The sequence below is a fragment of the Furipterus horrens genome, unplaced genomic scaffold (genome assembly GCF_987537825.1).
Source record: "Furipterus horrens unplaced genomic scaffold, mFurHor1.1.pri manual_scaffold_17, whole genome shotgun sequence".
Taxonomy (NCBI): Eukaryota; Metazoa; Chordata; class Mammalia; order Chiroptera; family Furipteridae; genus Furipterus; species Furipterus horrens.
The window spans coordinates 102,591,256-102,598,422 of record NW_028327187.1 but is presented as its reverse complement, the minus strand read 5'-3'; the positions used below and the strand labels follow the sequence as shown (position 1 = coordinate 102,598,422).

The window sequence follows — 7,167 nt, the reverse complement described above, 5'->3', positions numbered from 1 at the left end:
CGGAGTCCCATCCCCCAACTTCTGAGGCTTCTGTCCACTCTCTGATCACAAGCCAAGATTTTAGGACAAAGAACTAGTTGGAAGGGGAAAAAACCCCATCCTTTTTAAAATCTTTACTGAATTTACTGCAGTGACATTGGTTAGTAAAATTATATATAGATTTCAGAGTACAATTCTATAACACATCATGTATATATTTTTTCTGTGTTCCAAACCTCAGGTCAAGTCTCCTTCGATCACCGTTTGTCCACCCTTTAGCCTCTTCTACCTTCCCCCACCCTCATTTCCCTCTTGGTATCACCATACTGTTGTCTGTGTCTATGAGTTTGTTTTCTTGGCTGAATATCTTCACCTTTTCATTGAGCCCCTCAACCCACCTCCCCTATGACAGCAACATTGCCTATATAAGACATTTTTAGACAAAGGATAAAGGTGGAAACAAGGTATTAGATTTCAGAAGTAAGAATGGGTGAATTATAGGGACTACAGGGGTAGTGGAACCCACATCAGGAAAATCCTTGCTATGCGATTCAGAGACAGGGGGACACGGGGTATCTAGTTAACAGCCACCTGCCTTAAGCCCTTGTCTAAGGCAAATATCCTAAAATGTCCTTCCTGAAACACATTTCTGTCTGAATCACTTAGGCAGAAAAGGGGGAAGCGTCAAAGGTTCTGAGCTTTTTTGTTTCCTAATGAATACCTTAAAATTAATATTTCCCCAAAAGAGTTTCAAAGGGGCAGAAATTTGGTCCCTTCCCTAGCAGAAAATGTTTCATCCAATGTCATCCAAATAACTGTGTAGCTGAAGCTACAATTACTGTTACTACCCCAGAATGTACTGTTTTCATAATTGTATTCTGTTTCTATGTTGTTGTTGTTGTTGTTGTTGTTTTCTATTGGTTTATTGTTGTTGTTCAGTTTGTTCTACACAGAGGACCTCGATTCAATTACAGGGGCTTGAGCTGCTAATATGTCTGCCATACAGCTGACAAAAATCCAAGTTGAGACTACAGCCACCTTAATAGGTGAAAGGTGACATTTAAATATCATGATCTTAGTGTGCTTTATGTACAGTATCAAATAATATTTAACCCTTAAAATAATATAAAAGAATGTTGAGACATGGGATCCCCATTTCTATTGTCACTTAAGCCAAATCACGATGCACTAAAACAAGTATGCCATATGCCACTATTTGTTGAAATGATTTAGTTGCAAATTTTATTTGATCCCCTCATTTACACCTTCTTAGCCCAATGGCATTGGAAAGATAACTTCTCTGAGCTTAAGTTTCCTGTCCTCCATTTTAATATGGGTTTTATGAATAACTGTGGAGCCCCGGGCAGGTAGCTCAGTTGGGTGGAGCATCGCCCCAATATGCCACGGTGGTGTGTTTGATCCCGGGTCAGGGCGCTCATAGAAGAAGCAACCAATGACTGCATAAATAAGTAAAACAACAAGTTGATGTTTCCTTCTCTCTCTCTCTCTCTCTGAAATCAATAAATAAAAATAAAAAAGAATTATTGAGAAACTATACTTGAATATAGTTGCTAGTATAGGTATATCTAAATGCCATAGATGGTTTTTGATATAATGGAGCCAGAGATAAAGATGTGCCAAAGCTAGGAGGAAAAAGAAAACACTGTACTTTGCATAAAACAACAGGATAAGAAACTTCCGATCCCCCTCCCAGTGAAAACATCCAAAACTCCCTAGTTCTCCCCACAACACTGCTTGAGACTAGCATAGAAGGTTCCTTGTCATACAGCCATCTCTGAACTCATTGTCCCTTAAGGGAATGTGTATCCAGTCCCCCATAAGGCTCTGAGAATGAAATCTAAAGATCTAAACCCCTCATTTTACTATTGAAGAGACTGAAGACAAGGCAAATTAAGACAGTGGAGTTCATAGATGTTGATGGGGGGATGGCTCGAGGCTATTGTAAATTCTTGCATTATGCTTTGGGTCACATGGTAGAAGGAACACTGTTGAAGGTCACCATTGGACTAACAGGACTCACTAAAAATTTTTTGCCTTGCCGCTTAGTAATTGGGCTCCTTCGTATATATATATACTTTTTTCCACCTGTGGTCTTTTCCACACCTGTCCTTTTAAAGAACGACTGCCAGAAGATGTCTTTATAAAAGCATCATTTTGCATATGTAAGAGCTTTATGCAGTTAGCTTCTGTGCGTTATTGGAGACAATCGTAATATTGCATAAAGCTCACGAGGGCCTACACAGAACTGTCCTGTAGAAATACATGTGGAATGAAAATATTTGGTGTTGTAAAACTAAACTTAAGGCGAACTTATGCCTGCTTATATGCCAGAACTGTTAGCTTGGCCCGCCATCTCATGGAAGTTGGTTGTGATGTTTATTGTCCTCTTCTATTTACTAATATACCAATATTCACATGAATTAAAACTGCAATATTATTTTCATTTTCTGGGATCTACACTACCGGCTTGGTTTTCACCTATAATCATAAATTTATTTTTCAAGTTATTTCACTCCCTGCTACCTATCTATCTACCTGTCTCTCTGTATCAAACAAGTCCAACCTCTCTCTTTAGAGGAATTTACTCTTTCAAATGCCAAATTATCTAAGTGATCTGCTGACTTACCCAATCCAAAGCAGGTGGTTATGGGTGCATCCGTCAGGGTCCAAACAGAGGTGACTTATAATAGGGATCTGACAGGACGTAATTGTGGGACCTGGTTAGGCAGCTTTTGTTTTTGCTTCAGGTGCTGGAGCTGGGGGTCAGCACAGCATTCAGGAAGGAGCATGGATGTGGAGTGGGGTAAGCAAAGATGGACTGGAACCCGTGAGACACTACCGGAACCCACAAGGACCGGAGCCTACGTTGATCCTTCACTGCCTCCGAAGCCCCAACCGTGGTGGCCTGAGTGCGGGAAGAAGTGGCTTCTCTGTTTATGGAGCTATGAAGTTGAAGAAGGATCTGAGGGGGAGCTGCCGTAGCTGTGGGCCCGGCTGCTGCTTCACACTGAGGTGAACCAGAACAGGAGTGCCAATGTGCCTCTGCTCGAAATCAAACAGGGCCACTACTTTGCCCTTGCCTTGCAAATGCCGCTGCAAGTGCCCCCTGTTGCACAAGCTGTCTCAGAGCCATGCAGGGAACTCTGAAGGATGTAGTCCAGAGGACACCCCTCCCAGCCGTCCTCCCCACCTCAATGGACAGACTGCTTCCAAACAGCAGGTGAAAAAAGAACTGGGTAGATACCCTCCCTTGACGTTGTTTTCACTGCCACCCAGTGTCATTGGAAATTCCAAACGTTTACTTTCTTGTTTTAAATGTGTTGAACTTCTTGCTGGTACACATCCCACCCAATTGTGCAGGATTGCCCCAAACCTGGGATTCTGGTTTACAAGTGTGCTTTCCTTATGGCTCATTTTAAACCACAGTGCTTCGTTCAGACTCACTGCATTCTTTGGGGACTTTTAAGGTCCTTTCCTGACAATGGACCTTGGTAGGGGCTACACCAGGGCCCCAGATCCCCAGGCAGTTGTTCCCTAACTTTGAATCTCAGCGAGCAAGCAGAACCTTTGGTCAAGTAAGTTTCCATTCTGAAGTCTAATCTCAATATAACTTTGCAAACTGCTCGCAGGGGGCCAGAGATTATATCCATTAAGGAGCATTATCGAAGAAAAGCCTCTGTCAGGGCACAGGATGATTTATCACATCCATCTTTGCCAAACAACATCTGCAAAGCAGGGTGTTTCACTCGGCAGAAGTGTTGGGGGCAAGGGGGGGGCCTCTGCAACACTAACACAAGTAACAGGTATAAAACTAAAATATTATTATTACGCAGCCATTGGACATCCTGCACCCAATGTTCACATGAGATAAGGCTTAGAACAAAGCATTTTAAAAAGCAATTTAACCCACTGAAGACAATCTTAAGGAATGCACCGATGTCGAGTATTTTGTGCAATGATATCACACAGTGATCTGTAAGTACAAACGACTCTTTATTGCAACATGAAGACATTTCTAAAGTTGGTTCAAATATATAAGCATTTCCAAATATTAAGAATGCTGATATTCCTGGATGATACCTTCTAGGAGATGGCCGTCCAAAGAGAAGACTGTGGAAGGTAATCCTGTGGGAGTTCTCAGCCATGAAACTTCATGAGAATTCAAGTGCAGGGTAGAGAGTGGCATGCCACTAAACTTAATCCTTACCAGCACCGCCTACTAAAATTAATCATTGTTAACATATGGAAAGAGAAAACGAGAACAACACAAAGTTATTAATTCTAGACAGACAAGTTCCCTTCCTAGGAATGTATCCAACCACCTCCTTTTCTCTCCATTTTCCTTTCTCTCCGCGCCCCCTGCCCCTCTTCGTGCGAGACTCTGTGCAAGTACACATCCGTGTGTACATGTGTGCGTTTACTTGTTTTATCACTTTTAAAGAAACAACGCCTTTGTACAGTTTTCAGCTCAACCAAAGAACTTACTGATACGCTCCTAAAGGTGAAAGGAAGGTGAGAGTTTTCAGTGTCAGAAATAATAACGTATTCAGTAAGGCTCTTAATAGTTTCATCAGAATAGGGGACCTTTGGATGTCAACCATAAGAGAACAAACAACAAACAGCATAAATAAATGGCTTCTACATGCACGCATAAGCAAGGGGGAAAGAGAGAGGACTAAAGGGACCAAGAGAGTGGAAAGGAAAGAGGGGCGAAGGATGTGAGAAAGGAAGGAAGGGAAGCAGAGGGAAGAGATGAAAGGTGGCTTGGATCGTGGAAAAGACAAACGGCAGATCTGTTAGGTAAGCTGAATTTCACACTTAAAAGTCCAGCCTACTAGGGTGACATCGTGCGGGATCAGGTATCAGGCATTCAGGATGTCAGGCACCGTGCATATTACTGGTGTTGGTCCTGGTCTTGGGGTTCGTCGCCCTCATCGTCGTCGTCGTCGTCGTCGTCATCGTCGTCGTAGTCATCATCATTGTAATCGGACACATCTGAGGCACTGGAAGAGTCATCCGACTCTGCATCCATGAGGCCAAATGGCGGAAATATGCTGCGACGGCTAAGATGGAGAAAACTTCTCTGTGACAGGTGGCGCATAAGGAAGGAAAACAGGTTTCTGTTAATCAGGTCACGGGAGCTCAACCTCTCTCGATCGCGTTCCCGCTTGTTCTTCTTCATCACATTCTCTAACCCAGGAAGCCCAGTGGGAGCTGGAGCGCTGGGTACCCAGATCTTGGCATCATAGTCTAGGCCACTGCTCGCCATCACAGGCAGGTAAGGATGGGGCTCCACACAGTTCACTGTGTTGGTCCTGTCTCCTTTCAGGAGCTGAACGACCTGACAGGATGATTTCTCCCAGAAGAAGATGTGCCCGCCATCACTACCGCTCACCACAAACTCGCTTCCGGGGCCGTAGAAATTGACGCCTTTGACCGTGGCCTTATTTCTGTGCCCCTTATACCTCTTAACATACTGGTCTCCATCACAGCCAGAGGAGTGGAAGAGGTAAATATCTTCATCGTTGTAACTGGCCAGGAGCTCGGTGCCATCGTGGCTGTACACCACGCAGGTGACATTTACTTGGCCATCCCAGTCGACCAGGTGATGAGGACAGAATTTCTTGAGTAGCCCGTTATTCTCATTCTCATCAATTCTCCTCTGGTCGTAAATTCTTACAAACTGGTCTTTTCCACCCACAGCAAACTGGTAAGGATTGGCGGGGTTCACAAAGACTGTATACAGTCCCACTTTCCTGGCATTCTCCCTCGTCACCACCAGTTCGTGAGCCGGCCGCTCCTGTCTGAGGTCAATGGCAAAGACAACAGCATCTTCACCTGAGCTCAGGAATGTGAAAGGGGAGCCCGGCTCCAGAGCCAACTTGTGGCTGGCTCTCCTATGTTGGGCCACCTTCCGGAAAACAACATCGCCCGGCGCAGCAGGGAGCTGTGCCACCCGTACCTGCCCATCACGGCCACACGTGGCCAGGGTGCAATCGCCCCAACTCGGAAGGAACTTGGCCTGAAAGACGTTATCTGTGTGACCAGAGTCCAAGTTCATTACCGGCTGCTGGCGTGCCCAGTCCCAAATTATCACTCTCAGGTCATCGCTGCTACTGGCCAGCCAGGTGCCCCGCTCGTTGAAGTGAACACTATTGACACAGCCCTGGTGGCATTCCAGCCTGCACTGCAGGCTCAAACGCTGCACAAACGCTCTCGATCCGCAGGCCGCGGGTACGAAGCGGGCCCCTGAACCCAGCTGCCGATCTCGAAGGGCACTGAGGACATTCCAGCGAGGGCGGGGCAGGGCAGATGTTTCTGAGGACGCCCCGTTCTCCAGGGCCCGATCCTCATCTGCTAGGTACTGATCAGGGTTGGCCCCGCTGCTCTGTACCTGGGGCTGTTCTCCTGCCGCTTCCTCCTGGACCGCCTCTACATCCCTTCTCAGCCGGCCTTCGCGGTAACGGGCCGTGTTGTCGCCACCACCTTCCACGCGTCCAGAGATGACGCGGTCGTTTCCCGCGTCTGCACCTTGCTGTTCTGTATAGGCAAAGACGGGAACACTATTAGCCCCGGCACCGTCACCACCCCCGTTCAATCTCAAGCCCATTTGAGGCTCAGGTCTCAAATCGAAATCTGAGGATGTCCCCATCATGGCGTCGGCTCGCGACCACTCACCTGGGGCATCAGCGCCGCTGCTGCTGCCGCTGCCGTGGCCAGACATCTCGGAAGACGCTAGCTGTAGCCGGGTAGTGACTGTGAGAGTCCTAGAGTCCTGGAGACGGCGGCGGGTCAGCGCCGGGTGGGACTAGGACAGCGGAGCAGAAGGTAGATCCAAAGGTCCGACGCGACTTCAGATAAGCCAAAGCCGGAAGTGCCGTAGCTGGCTGACGGCGCCCAGCCAGTATGGGTGCCGAGAAAGCTCAAAAGACTTCTTCCTGTCTCAAGTCGCACGGTATTTGGAACCGCTCAGATTTTTTTTTTTTCTTTTCCTTTCCTATTTCCAGGCCCGAGACCCGCCCCCGTATCCATCTTGAACTATCAACTATCGTGCTTACGGTTTGTTCCTCTGAACATTGAAATATACTGCGCTTGCGAAACATTCTTATTAGGGAACCTGCAAAAAAAAAAAAAAAAAAAAAACCCGATCCTTCTTGGGAAAAACAC

General features: G+C 46.4%; 1 pseudogene; it reads right to left on the bottom strand.

The window, feature by feature from the left end:
* Window positions 1-2,743: 2,743 nt before the first annotated feature.
* LOC149991715 (DDB1- and CUL4-associated factor 8 pseudogene) lies at window positions 2,744-6,724 on the bottom strand (annotated as a pseudogene).
* Window positions 6,725-7,167: the final 443 nt, after the last annotated feature.